General features: G+C 33.4%; 2 long non-coding RNA genes across 2 annotated transcripts; both read right to left on the bottom strand.

The window, feature by feature from the left end:
* Window positions 1–2,210: 2,210 nt before the first annotated feature.
* Window positions 2,211–10,401, bottom strand: LOC136276334 (uncharacterized). The gene is made up of 2 exons (XR_010714833.1): window positions 6,348–10,401; window positions 2,211–2,507 (listed from the first exon to the last, which is right to left on the bottom strand). It is a non-coding gene; the product is annotated as an uncharacterized lncRNA (long non-coding RNA).
* A 576-nt stretch (window positions 10,402–10,977) lies between these two features.
* LOC136276549 (uncharacterized) lies at window positions 10,978–15,003 on the bottom strand. Its single transcript, XR_010715053.1, has 2 exons — window positions 14,268–15,003; window positions 10,978–11,281 (listed from the first exon to the last, which is right to left on the bottom strand). It is a non-coding gene; the product is annotated as an uncharacterized lncRNA (long non-coding RNA).
* Window positions 15,004–16,845: the final 1,842 nt, after the last annotated feature.

The raw sequence follows: 16,845 nt of genomic DNA, 5'->3' as shown, positions 1-16,845 counted from the left end.
TCACTGCACATCGATTAACGATAGAGACAGTCTGTGAGTATTAGCCAGATTGGACCAAAGGGAGAGAAGATATGCCCCAGACAAGGATGTTATATATGTAATTCTACTATGACCTTAACCTTATACCTAACAACATGGTTCAAGGTCACAGCACATCCTTAACCCAAAGGAACCCTGTGGATGAGGTATGAGCCAGATTGGGCCAAGGGGAGAGAAGCTATGCTCCGGTCAAGCGATCTCGGATGGACAGACGGACAAACTGATCACTAGAAGCCCACACAAACTTGCTTTCTATCTAATTTGAAATAGTATCCATGCTATCTGCCCATGGTGAATAGTCATCAAAACCATTCATCAGCAGAATTTGATTTCCCTCCTTTTTAAACTCGGAACACCTCTGACCTAATTAGATCACCGCATTAAATACAAAGTTTGATAACTCTAATTTGTTTATCATCAAGAAATTCTGCATCGCTGACAAATAAAGTTTTTTTCGGTACAATAATATACCAATTAACTGACTATCTGGACAATAGCAAGTTTATTGTCCCACCCCTCAGCAACTATTTCCCTTGGCTTTGCCTCATGAAATAGTTGCTGTCTTGGGGGACAATAAACTTGCTATTGTCCTCATACCCAGTACATACTAAATAGGCATATAATATCCCATCCACCTCCATTTCATGTTATATAACCTCCAGTTTGTAACCTTCAATTTCACTGTGTAAAGGCAACACAACAGTCAAAGCCGCAAGTTTCACAATTTATTACTGCTTCTCATGTACTTAAAATTAGGGGCCTTAATATTGCTTAGGCCTAAAAAAAAAAAGTTGTGGGTTTCGGGTAACCCGACCTAACCTACAAAAATGGCCCGATCCTACCATTTTTAGATGCCTGATTTTATCCGACTGTGAATTTCATCTTATTTCCAATAAAAAATACGTTTTTAAATATGAAACAAACAAACATTCTTAGGATTCAGGCCAAAAAAAAATAGATAAAAAAAAAAAAATCCCCACCTACCTAACCTAATTTTTTCATCAGTGTTACCCTAAACACACTATTTTTTTTTTAGGCCTTACCAATTCCAACAAGAGACATCCCATTAACTATTGATAAACATTAAAATTCATTTCATGAATCTACGCAACACTGGTAAATCTTCACGTACAGTCACTATCAATTTTACAAAAATATTGACGGTTCTTTATCCGAAACTATTCCTTGTACATGTACCTTTAACTGCAATTAGTACACTAACATTTTATGAAAAGACGGTTTGTCTTAGAATAAGAAAGCTAATGCAATTCTGAGAAAAAGAATACTACATATTGCAAATTCCATTGAGGTTTAATAAAAATATGGCCATTTAAGTGAACCCCCCATTTCCAATTTCCATTAATAAACACAGATTTACAGGGTTCTCCATAGCCTGACCTTTTAGAGGTCAATTGTTGTTCAACCACCTTTGAAAAGAAACCTTATTCAATACAACATGCATCTACATTATATAATCATGATAAAAGCTTCACATCACTTAGAAATATCCTTACATGTATACCCCCCCCCCCCCCCCCCCATCTTTTGATTTTCATAAAAAGTCATGGTTAAAAATGTTTAACCTAATTTTATGAAACTTATGGCAATTTCCTTGAGTCATTTCTCACACATATTTGAAAACAATCATCAATGATTCTAAAATTTGATCCTAATTATTTGTTTATTTTATGATTTACACCATTTTAATTAACAAATAGACAGCTGTCCTGCTTGTGATTTCTTGTTTTTATGAAAAAAAGTAAGCTAACAATCATATTTAGTGAATATCTAATCTATTTTGATTTCTAGTCTCCTTCTAACCATGCTAAAATAGTAAGATACAACCTACAAGTTAGACATCTGCCTTAAATTAAAATAAACTTCAAACACCCAGGTAGCTGGAGACAGAGTTGATTTCAATGAAAAATGTTCAAATTTGACATGTTTTTCTACTTTTTTTCTGCATATATACCTTAGAAAGGTAGAAATAGGTTGTTTCTTGTTCATTTCAAAAGTAATTATCATAGCAGATGTTATTTCAAAGTCAAATGTACATTTACATATCCTACATGTAATCTTAATGCAGACAATTAAATAGAGGGGAGGGGGGGGATTTTTCAATTATGTAAACACATCTAAATATCTTTATGAAATAAAAAATAAAGGAAACATAATTGCATACTTTTATTGAAAAACAAATTTTCACAGCAATTATGAATTTCTTTAAACAGCCTTAATTTTGTTTTCATAATTTCTTATCAAACACAAACCACAACATGGCATGATGCTTTCTTCAAGTTCCATTATTGTTCATGCATTATCGGATTTAATTTGAATTACCGGTAAATAGTCTGTAGAACACAAGGAATATGCATGTGGATAGAGGTGACAGGTTAATCTCAGGAGCTGACCCACAAGAATCAACAGGTACCGGTAAAAGCCATGTGGTAACAAGAGGCTGTTTTGAGCTGAAATAAAAAAAAAAAATAATTAGCTCAAAGTACATGTATTTCCTTCTGGTATACCATGTTTTATCAATTCTACCGTTTTTTTTTTTTGCAAATAAATTTGGCGAGGGTTTTGGTTTCTTTTCTTTTAAATTACATTTTTTAAAAACAATACTATGTGTAATAAGCATAAAACATGTATGAGTAAACTTAATGAAGAATTTTTAATAGATTATTTTTCACAGAATGTGTTACATTACATGTATGTCAATCTTTATAAAAGTAGCGTATATTTCGTGCGCCATAAATTGCAAGTTTTTTGTAAATATCATTTACTTGCATGATAGGTATATATGGTCTAACCAAAATTTTCTTCATAAAGCTACAGCTGTATGTACCACATAATCATATGTTTTGTCACAAGTATACATTTTTAAAAAATACCCAAATTCCAACAGTTGAAAGTAACTCGATGAATTTTTCATTCTCTGATAAGTTCATTGTGTTTTGTGCGTGCATATATTATAAGTCTGCTGCAACAGCAGCCAATCAGCAGTAAGCTGAATCCACTAATAAGAAAGTTTGTGGTTTAGGAGCGGGTAAAATTGTTTATGCATAATGTAGCTGACACTGACTTGAATAGATCTGATATATATGTACAAGATGGGAGAAATAATGACAGAACAGACTGGGATTCGAACCTTGCCCTCTGAATCTCTAGTCAAGTGCTCTACCAACTGAGCTACATGTATCTGGCACCGGTATTCAAACCAGTCTGACCATCACATCCCCCCCCCCCTTAAATGATCTTCACCCTCAAAGATCACCCCTGGCTCTTCCCCTGGCAGGAGTTAACCTGTCAGTTCCAGGGGTTGGTTACAACACCAATATTGTATGGGGATGGAACGATCCACCGATGCACCGGTGCATCACGGTATTTATTTTGACGATATTTGGATTGTTACATTTACCATTAATACATTACGATACCTATGCGGACTTTGTTTTATTTTCCAAAAATATCTGAGCTTCATATATCGGCTATTTTTTAGTCTGCGCGCCTAATATGAAAGTACAAAGATGGCGGAAAACCTCGTAAAGTTGTCAAACCTGTAGGAAGCTAAATCTGGAGTGTGGACAACTTTTGGATTACTTGTTAATGAAAAAGTAGTGTATATGAGACTTAAGTAATTTGTAAATTGTGCAACGCTCATTTTAAATATATCAAAATAACTTTGGACATGCGGTAATACATCGACAGATTGAATAAATTTTTAACCCTTATTCATGTTTTCATTTAGTTGCAATGTATCGTGATATGTATCGTATCGCATCTCATGTATAGTGATATGTACCGAATCGGCTAAGTACAGAAACGTCCAAGCCTTAATATTGTAACAGGATGGGAGAAATAATGAAGGACCAAACCAGGAATTAAACCTGGGCCCCCTGAATCTCTAGTCAGGTGCTCTACCAACTGAACACTGGTATTTAAACCGGTCTGACCGTCACATATATAAAAAGTTATTTTAAACAATGGTGTTCAATAAAAAATAACACTTGCAACCTTCAGTTTTTGTCTGTAATTAATCAATATTGGCATGCGATCAGTTATCGTTGAGTACCATTTGTCATCAGTGCATTGTTACGTCATTTTATCAACACATAAAATTATATACGAAAATATGATGTAACATTGCACCAGCGAGAAATGGTCCTCGACAAGAACTGCTGGCATGCCAGTACTGCCAGTAGTCAGATTAAAAAAAGAGAATATAAATGAAAAATTACATTTTAAACATTAACAAGGACAATTCAAGTACACATCAAAACTGCTAAACAAGAAAAATTATGTGAACTGGTAGAGTGGTACGCATAGTTCTAACTTGTAAACTACATGTACAAGTACATGTACCGGGTACCCGTTGGTCTGCTAAACCTCTCTAATGATACATTGATCGGCATCATAAAAATATTAAAGACTTTTTAGTCATGTTTTAACTCTGAAGTCTGAAGTATACAATTTTATTTACTTGATGTTACATGTATGTCTACAGGGTATTTATGTCTACATTTGGAGTCTTCCGCACAAGAATATGATCAATGACATATGTTTCTAATTAGACCCTGCTTTGAATTTTGAGTTGAAAATTCACAATCTGATTTTTTTTTAAATAGATAAATTCGGTCATCCTTTCCAGTCACCAATGAACCTCGAGCAAGTCTAAACATCCAGTAAACAATGTAAAAAGTACACGTTAGTAAACAAACACCCACACCATAACAAAACATCTAACTCTGTAATTCTTATAAAATTCTTAACCCCCCAAACAGAAAAAATAGCCTACGGGATCATATCAATGGCTTGTGTGTAAATCATGGTTTTGAGATGATTTCGGTATAGGAAAATTTCACATGCAAATGAGTTAATGGATCATGATTCTCGGGTGATCTGTTAAACTAAACAAATTGCAAGAAAACCATGGTCCTGGTATGATCTGTTGTAACTAACAACTCGTATCAAAACCATGGTCCTGGTATGATCTGTTGTAACTAACAACTCATATCAAAACCATGATCCTTATATGACCTGTTAAAGGACAATTATACAATAATTTCTTAAAGAAAAAAATGACCACTTAATTAATATTTTGCAACAGACAATTATATACTTTTAATTTTTGAAATACATTGACAATTACCAAATATGAAAAATAGTATACATAAATGTCACATGTACTATATCGTTAAGCCAATATAATCTGAATTAGAATGCAGGATCAAAGTCTTCGATAATTTAGATGATAATTATACTGTTATTTCAAACTCTTCTAGCAATTATTACATGAATTGTTCAAATTAAAATATCATGTATGCATTTCAAAACCTAGCTGCAGGTCTGTAGCTCCCGGTCTGAACTAACGATACATGTACATCCATGCATTAGTTGCTTGCTTCACTTAATAAATCACTTGATAGTGTATTGTAAATTAGTCTTTATAAAATATTATTTACCTCAAGTGAATAAGAATATATCCCCCCAAAATACTTCCATAAATTCACTTTATAAATATGCCAAGATAGAGCAAGATGCCCAACAATAACAAATTTTCCTGACATGTACATCACATTTAGGCTCCAAGATGAACATTCAAAATTTGCAACTCAACTTCCTGTTATGCAGAAATCTTAATTCTTAGTGGTCAGTTTATCTGGCAATTAACGAATCATTTCAAACGCATGCTCTGTTGCCTTCTAAGATAATAGCACATACCAGAATCACAAGAAAATCATAGCAGACTCAAAACCAAGAAACAAACCACATCAGGATCATACTTCCTTATTTGTCACCTATGATTTGGGTATGATTCATTTAATGGATCATGTCTAAATCATAGAACAAAATCATGAATTTGTGAGTTGGATATGATTTTTAAGTGATTTTGATATGATTTCTTAAGAAAAATTTTTGTTTGGGCCAGCAGATGTTAAATCATCAAGATATATTTGTAAATTCATACGCGATGGACATATCATAAGAAAATCTATGTACAGTACCAACTACATGTATATTTGTATACTGTATGTATGACTTTCGCCACATGTGGATTTTGTCAATAAATTGAATTGTAATTTACACAAAATTCTGGTAAAAAGGAGAAAAAAACAAGTGAAAGGTACAACATTTGGGATTCAATTCCGTTAAAAGGATTTATATTGTCTGGACTAGAAAAATAACATACATCAGTGACAGTGTGCACGTACTTACATGTACATCTATAGACTAAATGTTAACCAGTTAACATGCTGACATTTTAACCACTATAGACAAGAAACTTTAAAAGGAATAAAAAGCCTCACCTTCTTCAGTAACATCCAAATAGATCACACACTTTAATGTCCATCTTTTCCCCTTTATTACTCGTAGCTTATCAACGGCTGGTCAATGGAAACATACACATCCGTCGACATGGTCGACAGAAGTGTGGCTGTCAGAATTTCCTCGTAAACGATTCACACGAGAATATATCCCTCCTTATACAAATATGTAGTATTGTTCCCTGTGCATGTTCATATGTTTCACAGTAACTTGAAAATGCATGTGTACACCGAAAAATGCACAACTTATCTTCTGCATTACGCTCTCTCTTTTCTACAATGCCGTTCGTTACTGTTTACATTCGAGGGTCCGCGACAAACATTGCAAACATTTGTTCTGCGTGGCCGATTAGAACGTGTTAAATAAGTAGTTGAATTCATAAATGATATAGCCTAGATGAAAAAAAAATGAAATTGAATCACAACAATTTATCTAAGACGCAACACAATGTAATGCAGTAAATGCCTGGGCCTTAAAACGGCATTTGTTCGCTTGTGTGTCTATGTAGACAAATTAACTCGTTCATGTACGATTCACACATATTTGTTTTATGAAATTTGAAAAAAATAGGGCACAGAACTTTTTAAATTTGACACCAAATGACATTATCTAATATATTAACAATAACTGAATTAATTTTTTTTCATAAAATGATAACGATTTTTGCTATCAGAAAAATACGTGTATGAGCTGCTGACCCCTAATTATAGGGGCCAGCCCTTTTTTCTTAATTTTAAATGAAAGCTCTCGTTATTCTAAACAACTTTTGCTCTATATGTATTAACAAAATATTTTTAGTTTAAAGGTTATTATACAAAGAACAACAAAATTTCAGACCCCCCAAAACCTTTTACTTTACCGGCAAATAGCTTAAAAACTAAAAAACATTTTGCCAAACTTTTCATGCCAGCAAAACTATAAAATGTTACCAACAATTCTGCTAAATTTCATGCAACTATCTTTTGTAGTTCCCGAGATCAACTCTGGACAAAAGACCCCCCAATTTTCAATTAAAGAGCAATAACTCATAACCGGAAGTGAATTTTAAAAATTTGAAAAAAAACGTCTCGAGATATTAACATTGTCTACATACCCTGAAAGTTTCATAACAATCAGACAACAAATGTACGAGAAATGGCCTACACAAAATTTGCGGATAAAAAAAAAAAACTAGAGCAAAGCTCGTTGCAAAGCAACGAGTGGGTTTTCCGCTGATGTCGAAAGTAATGCTAGAAGTACCTCTAAGAAGCAGTGTTCTTAATCTAATGACAAAAGTAACTTAAGTACAAAAAAGATTTTAAAAATCGAATGATTCTTGGTATGACTTAACAAAATCCGAATGGTTTTAGGTACAAATTAACAAAAAACATAACCATTTCAAGACCGAGTTAACAAAAAAATCAGAATGTGTTTAAGTACGACTTAACAAATTTGACTTCATTTTAGGTAAAAGTTAACTTTATCTGGAACTTACATCTAATTTCTTGACCCAGAATGCAAAATTAAAATTTCCGTAAAAAATCAATTTTGTTTAAAACATAATTCCGAGCAACATTTCCTCTACACTGCTTTTCAAAGGGTTGACCTTTCGTACTATGCGCTTGTTGCATCATCAATTGTCAGAAACTTATCGATGTATAGTTTACTTAATTTTATTATTCCTCTGTGAATATTTTTATTTAAAATTACTATGAACCAGACAACATTGAAATGGTGAACATTTCAAAGGGCCCCGCTGATGTTATTTTAGAGAATTTTGCTTTGACCTTGACCTATAACTTGAAATTATTCCAGCTGGCATAGAACTTCTAATTCAATTTCATTGCCCCTAACATATAGGCATTTTTGTTCAATCTGACCAAGATTAAGCATATCCGGGAAATATTCTACTGTCTAAAACTAATTTTATTAAGATCTGCTATGACCTTCACATTGACATGGTTCAAGGTCACTGCACGCCTTTAACCAATAAGCTCTGTTTAGGCAAAATATTAGCCAATTAGGGGCTAAAAGGAGAGTATATATATGCTCTTAAAATATGGATTTTTGTGTGATCTGATATGACTTTGACACTTGATCTACAAATATCATTAGAGGTCATTGCATATCCTTTGATCAAAGGCATCATGTGGGTGAAGTATGAGCCTGATTGGAGCAAAGGGAGAGAAGATGTACTCCAGACAAGGATTTTTTAAATATAATTCTGCTATGACCTTCACAGTTTACCTTGAAAATAGGTTCAAGGTCACTACACACCCTTTACTCAAAAGCTCTGCTTATGTGAAGTCTGAGCCCTATAGGGGTTAGTAGAAAGTATATATGTTCTGAAAAAAGGATTTTTGCATGATCCGATATGATATTTCACCCTTTACCTAGAAATTTCATGCAAGGTCACTGCACATCGATTAACAATAGAGACAGTCTGTGAGTATTAGCCAGATTGGACCAAAGGGAGAGAAGATATGCCCCAGACAAGGATTTTATATATGTAATTCTACTATGACCTTAACCTTATACCTAACAACATGGTTCAAGGTCACTGCACATCCTTAACCCAAAGGAACCCTGTGGATGAGGTATGAGCCAGATTGGGCCAAGGGGAGAGAAGCTATGCTCCGGTCAAGCGATCTCGGATGGACAGACGGACAAACTGATCACTAGAAGGCGCCCACACAAACTTGCTTTCTATCTAATTTGAAATAGTATCCATGGTATCTGCCCATGGTGAATAGTCATCAAAACCATTCATCAGCAGAATTTGATTTCCCTCCTTTTTAAACTCGGAACACCTCTGACCTAATCAGATCACCGCATTAAATACAAAGTTTGATAACTCTAATTTGTTTATCATCAAGAAATTCTGCATCGCTGACAAATAAAGTTTTCTTCGGTACAATAATATACCAATTAACTGACTATCTGGACAATAGCAAGTTTATTGTCCCACCCCACAGCAACTATTTCCCTTGGCTTTGCCTCATGAAATAGTTGCTGTCTTGAGGGACAATAAACTTGCTATTGTCCTCATACCCAGTAGATACTAAATAGGCATATAATATCCCATCCACCTCCATTTCATGTTATATAACCTCCAGTTTGTAACCTTCAATTTCACTGTGTAAAGGCAACACAACAGTCAAAGCCGCAAGTTTCACAATTTATTACTGCTTCTCATGTACTTAAAATTAGGGGCCTTAATATTGCTTAGGCCTAAAAAAAAAAAGTTGTGTGTTTCGGGTAACCCGACCTAACCTACAAAAATGGCCCGATCCTCCCATTTTTAGATGCCTGATTTTATCCGACTGTGAATTTTATCTTATTTCCAATAAAAAATACGTTTTTAAATATGAAACAAACAAACATTCTTAGGATTCAGGCAAAAAAAATAGATAAAATAAAAAAAAATCCCCACCTACCTAACCTAATTTTTTCATTAGTGTTACCCTAAACACACTATTTTTTTTTTAGGCCTTACCAATTCCAACAAGAGACATCCCATTAACTATTGATAAACATTAAAATTCATTTCATGAATCTACGCAACACTGGTAAATCTTCAAGTACAGTCACTATCAATTTTACAAAAATATTGACGGTTCTTTATCCGAAACTATTCCTTGTACATGTACCTTTAACTGCAATTAGTACACTAACATTTTATGAAAAGACGGTTTGTCTTAGAATAAGAAAGCTAATGCAATTCTGAGAAAAAGAATACCACATATTGCAAATTCCATTGAGGTTTAATAAAAATATGGCCATTTAAGTGAACCCCCCATTTCCAATTTCCATTAGTAAACACAGATTTACAGGGTTCTCCATAGTAAAACATCTTTACCTGACCTTTTAGAGGTCAATTGTTGTTCAACCACCTTTGAAAAGAAACCTTATTCAATACAACATGCATCTACATTATATAATCATGATAAAAGCTTCACATCACTTAGAAATATCCTTACATGTATACCCCCCCCCCCATCTTTTGATTTTCATAAAAAGTCATGGTTAAAAATGTTTTACCTAATTTTATGAAACTTATGGCAATTTCCTTGAGTCATATCTCACACATATTTGAAAACAATCATCGATGATTCTAAAATTTGATCCTAATTATTTGTTTATTTTATGATTTACACCATTTTAATTAACAAATAGACAGCTGTCCTGCTTGTGATTTCTTGTTTTTATGAAAAAAAGTAAGCTAACAATCATATATAGTGAATATCTAATCTATTTTGATTTCTAGTCTCCTTCTAACCATGCTAAAACAGTAAGATACAACCTACAAGTTAGATATCTGCCTTAAATTAAAATAAAATTCAAACACCCAGGTAGGTGGAGACAGAGTTGATTTCCATGAAAAATGTTCAAAATTTGACATGTTTTTTTCCTTTTTTTATGCATATATTCCTTAGAAAGGTAGAAATAGGTTGTTTCTTGTTCATTTCAAAAGTAATTATCATAGCAGATGTTATTTCAAAGTCAAATGTACATTTACATATCCTAAATGTAATCTTAATGCAGACAATTGGATGGGGTGGGGTGGGGGGGGGGGGGGTTCAATTATGTAAACACATCTAAATACCTTTATAAAATAAAAAATAAAGGAAACATAATTGCATACTTTTATTGAAAAACAAATTTTCACAACAATTATGAATTTCTTTAAATAGCCTTAATTTTGTTTTTCATAATTTCTTATCAAACACAAACCACAACATGGGATGATGCTTTCATAAAGTTCCATTATTGTTCATGCATTATCCGATTTAATTTGAATTACCGGTAAAAAGTCTGTAGAACACAAGGAATATGCATGTGGATAGAGGTGACAGGTTAATCTCAAGAGTTGACCCACAAGAATCAACAGGTAAAAGCAATGTGGTGCCATGTCGGAACAAGAGTTCGTTTTGAGCTGAAATAAAAAAAAAAATAATTAGCTGTTTTTACATACATGTACTAGTAATAGCTGTGTTTACATTAACATATGCATATTATTTCTGGAAAAAATACACTGACCATGCAGTGTAATAAGTATTACATATCCCAATACATGACATAACATTTAGGCAGTACAGGATCAAAAATTTGCATATCAAGTCATAATATAATATTTAAAAAAATTCTTAGGTATAGACACTTATTAGATTGAGAGAGAGTTTGAGAGAGAGAGAGAGCTGAGTTTATTTCTTGTAGTGCAACAGTCAAGCATTTCAATTCGAAAATTACAAAGGAATATTACCCATCTGAACAGCGTCAAAGTACATGTATTTCCTTCTGGTATACCATGTTTTATCAATTCTACCGGGTTTTTATTTTGCAAATAAATTTGGCGAGGGTTTTGGTTTCTTTTCTTTTACATTACATTTTTTAAAAACAATACTATGTGTAATAAGCATAAAACATGTATGAGTAAACTTAATGAAGAATTTTTAATAGATTATTTTTCACAGAATGTGTTACATTACATGTATGTCAATCTTTATAAAAGTAGCGTATATTTCGTGCGTCATAAATTGGAAGTTTTAGTAAATATCATTTACTTGCATGGTAGATATATATGTCTAACCCAAATTTTCTTCATAAAGCTACAGCTGTATGTACCACATAATCATATGTTTTGTCACAAGTATACATTTATAAAAAATACCCAAATTCCAACAGTTGAAAGTAACTCGATGAATTTTTCATTCTCTGATAAGTTCATTGTGTTTTGTGCGTGCATATATTATAAGTCTGCTGCAACAGCAGCCAATCAGCGGTAAGCTGAATCCACTAATAAGAAAGTTTGTGGTTTAGGAGCGGGTAAAATTGTTTATGCATAATGTAGCTGACACTGACTTGAATAGATCTGATATATATGTACAAGATGGGAGAAATAATGACAGAACAGACTGGGATTCGAACCTTGCCCTCTGAATCTCTAGTCAAGTGCTCTACCAACTGAGCTACATGTATCTGGCACCGGTATTCAAACCAGTCTGACCGTCACATCCCCCCCCCCCCCTTTAAATGATCTTCACCCTCAAAGATCACCCCTGGCTCTTCCCCTGGCAGGAGTTAACCTGTCAGTTCCAGGGGTTGGTTACAACACCAATATTGTATAGGGATGGAACGATCCACCGATGCACCACGGTATTTATTTTGACGATATTTGGATTGTTACATTTACCATTAATACATTACGATACCTACGCGGACTTTTTTTTATTTTCCAAAAATATCTGAGCTTCATATATCAGCTATTTTTAGTCTGCGCGCCTAATATGAAAGTACAAAGATGGCGGAAAACCTCGTAAAGTTGTCAAACCTGTTAGGAAGCTAAATCTGGAGTGTGGACAACTTTTGGATTACTTGTTAATGAAAAAGTAGTGTATATGAGACTTAAGTAATTTGTAAATTGTGCAACGCTCATTTTAAATATATCAAAATAACTTTGGACATGCGGTAATACATCGACAGATTGAATAAATTTTTAACCCTTATTCATGTTTTCATTTAGTTGCAATGTATCGTGATATGTATCGTATCGCATCTCATGTATAGTGATATGTACCGAATCGGCTAAGTACAGAAACGTCCAAGCCTTAATATTGTAACAGGATGGGAGAAATAATGAAGGACCAAACCAGGAATTAAACCTGGTCCCCCTGAATCTCTAGTCAGGTGCTCTACCAACTGAACACTGGTATTTAAACCGGTCTGACCGTCACATATATAAAAAGTTATTTTAAACAATGGTGTTCAATAAAAAATAACACTTGCAACCTTCAGTTTTTGTCTGTAATTAATCAATATTGGCTTGCGATCAGTTATCGTTGAGTACCATTTTTCACCAGTGCATTGTTACGTCATTTTATCAACACATAAAATTATATACGAAAATATGATGTAACATTGCACCAGCGAAAAATGGTCCTTGACAAGAACTGCTGGCATGCCAGTACTGCCAGAAGTCAGATTAAAAAAAGAGAATATAAATGAAAAATTACATTTTAAACATTAACAAGGACAATTCAAGTACATATCAAAACTGCTAAACAAGAAAAATTATGTGAACTGGTAGAGTGGTACGCATAGTTCTAACTTGTAAACTACATGTACAAGTACATGTACCGGTTACCCGTTGGTCTGCTAAACCTCTCTAATGATACATTGATCGGCATCATAAAAATATTAAAGACTTTTTAGTCATGTTTTAACTCTGAAGTCTGAAGTATACAATTTTATTTACTTGATGTTACATGTATGTCTACAGGGTATTTATGTCTACATTTGGAGTCTTCCGCACAAGAATATGATCATAAGTTTCTAATTAGACCCTGCTTTGAATTTTGAGTTGAAAATTCACAATCTGATTTTTTTTTAAATAGATAAATTTGGTCATCCTTTCCAGTCACCAATGAACCTCGAGCAAGTCTAAACATCCAGTAAACAATGTAAAAATTACACGTTAGTAAACAAACACCCACACCATAACAAAACATCTAACTCTGTAATTCTTATAAAATTCTTAACCCAGCAGATGTTTAATCATCAAGATATATTTGTAAATTCAAACGCGATGGACATATCATAAGAAAATCTATGTACAGTACCAACTATATGTATATTTGTATACTGTATGTATGACTTTCGCCACATGTGGATTTTGTCAATAAATTGAATTGTAATTTACACAAAATTCTGGTAAAAAGGAGAAAAAAACAAGTGAAAGGTACAACATTTGGGATTCAATTCTGTTAAAAGGATTTATATTGTCTGGACTAGAAAAATAACATACATCAGTGACAGTGTGCACGTACTTACATGTACATCTATAGACTAAATGTTAGCCAGTTAACATGCTGACATTTTAACCACTATAGACAAGAAACTTTAAAAGGAATAAAAAGCCTCACCTTCTTCAGTAACATCCACATAGATCACACACTTTAATGTCCATCTTTTCCCCTTTATTACTCGTAGCTTATCAACGGCTGATCAATGGAAACATAAACATCCGTCGACATGGTCGACAGAAGTGTGGCTGTCAGAATTTCCTCGTAAACGATTCACACGAATATATCCCTCCTTATACAAATATGTAGTATTGTTCCCTGTGCATGTTCATCTGTTTCACAGTAACTTAAAAATGCATGTGTAAACCGAAAAATGCACAACTTATCTTCTGCATTACGCTCTCTCTTTTCTACAATGCCGTTCGTTACTGTTTACATTCGCGGGTCCGCGACAAACATTGCAAACATTTGTTCTGCGTGGCCGATTAGAACGTGTTAAAAAAGTAGTTGAATTCATAAATGATATAGCCTAGATGAAAAAAAAATGAAATTGAATCACAACAATTTATCTAAGACGCAACACAATGTAATACAGTAAATGCCTGGGCCTTAAAACGGCATTTGTTCGCTTGTGTGTCTATGTAGACAAATTAACTCGTTCATGTACGATTCACACATATTTGTTTTATGAAATTTGAAAAAAATAGGGCACAGAACTTTTTAAATTTGATACCAAATGACATTATTTAATATATTAACAATAACTGAATTAATTTTTTTTCATAAAATGATAACGATTTTTGCTATCAGAAAAATACGTGTATGAGCTGCTGACCCCTAATTATAGGGGCCAGCCCTTTTTTCTTAAATTTAAATGAAAGCTCTCGTTATTCTTAACAACTTTTGTTCTATATGTATTAACAAATTATTTTTAGTTTAAAGGTTATTATACAAAAAGCAACAAAATTTCAGACCCCCCAAAACCTTAAACTTTACCGGCAAATAGCTTAAAAACTAAAAAACATTTTGCCAAAATTTTCATGCCAGCAAAACTATAAAATGTTACCAACAATTCTGCTAAATTTCATGCAACTATCTTTTGTAGTTCCCGAGATCAACTCTGGACAAAAGACCCCCCAATTTTCAATTAAAGGGCAATAACTCATAACCGGAAGTGAATTTTAAAAATTTGAAAAAAACGTCCCTAGATATTAACATTGTCTACATACCCTGAAAGTTTCATAACAATCAGACAACAAATGTACGAGAAATGGCCTACACAAAATTTGCGGATAAAAAAAAAAATAATAATAAGAAACAGTAGAATAACAGAAGGGTTTTCCGTTGAAAAACGGAAAACCCTAATAATAATAAGAAACAGTAGAATAACAGAAGGGTTTTCCGTTGAAAAACGGAAAACCCTAACTAGACACGATCTCGTTGCGAGCAACGAGGAGGTCTTCCGTCCGATTTTAAGAAAAGGAAATGAAATCGCCTTTGATCTTCATCAACGAAACATATCAGTAAATGCCGGGGGATCTAATTTTGTTCAACAAGTGTTTCGAAATTATATACCGTTCTCGAGATATCTGGAAAAGATCATTTAAGGTGCCGGCCCTATAACTCCTTTAAGGGATCAGGTAACAAAACAAGGATGGTTGCATATTGTTAAGCATCCGAAATTTTTTTCCATTTTAATATATTGAAGATCAATCTTTCGGACTTCTGTCCCCTTAAACCCTAATTACGTAACAAATGAGTAAACAATTGTCATTTATAGGTGTATAGTGTTTCGATGAATATAATTGCTTCTATAATGTATTACAAAATATTTCACAATTTAAAGTTATCATCAAAAGACTTTTAGCCCCTTAAATCCCCTAATTACGTAACATATGAGATTTTTTAAAATCATATATGGATGCATAACTGGAAGATTAACATTTTTGCTTCTTAAACCTTTTACAAATTACTTCTCTGTAAAATGCTTTGGAAAAAAGACTTCAGAGCCCTTTTGGCCCCTAATTTGAGGGGCCAGTCCCTTTTTCTTGATGTCAAATAAAAGGTCTTTTGATATTAAACATATTCTGTTCAACAAGTGTCTAGAAATTTGTTACCGTTCTTGAGCTATCTAGGAAAGAATAGTTTAAGGGACCGACCCCTTATCTCCTTATTAGGGCCAGAGAACGAAATTATGATGGTTGAATATTGTTTAGAACATCTTTCTAAGCATCTTTTAATCTATATTGCTTTTCAAAATATTTGTCTTTTTTGTGATACAAGTGATCGAAATTTTGAACTTCTGGCCCCTTAAAACCCCTAAATACGTAATGCATGAATTCTTTTATATTATGAATAGTTTAATAACTATAAGATGAACATGTTTGCTTCTTAAACATATTAAAAATTACTTCTCAGTAAAGTGCTATGGAAGAAAGACTTTAGAGCCCTTTTGGCCCCTAATTTTAGGGGCCAGCCCCTTTTTCTTGATGTCAAATGAAAGGTCTTTTAATATTCAACATATTTTGTTCAACAAGTGTCTAGAAATTCGTTACCGTTCTTGAGCTATCTGGGAAAGAACGTTTTAGGGGCCGACCCCTTATCTCCTTATTGGGGCCACAGAACGAAATTTTGATGGTTGAATATTGTTTAGAACATCTTTCTAAGCATCTTTTATTCTATATTGCTTTTCAAAATA

The sequence above is a fragment of the Magallana gigas genome, chromosome 6, assembly GCF_963853765.1.
Source record: "Magallana gigas chromosome 6, xbMagGiga1.1, whole genome shotgun sequence".
Classification (NCBI taxonomy): domain Eukaryota; kingdom Metazoa; phylum Mollusca; class Bivalvia; order Ostreida; family Ostreidae; genus Magallana; species Magallana gigas.
Note: the sequence above shows the minus strand (reverse complement) of the source record. Positions and strands in the feature narration are given on the sequence as shown.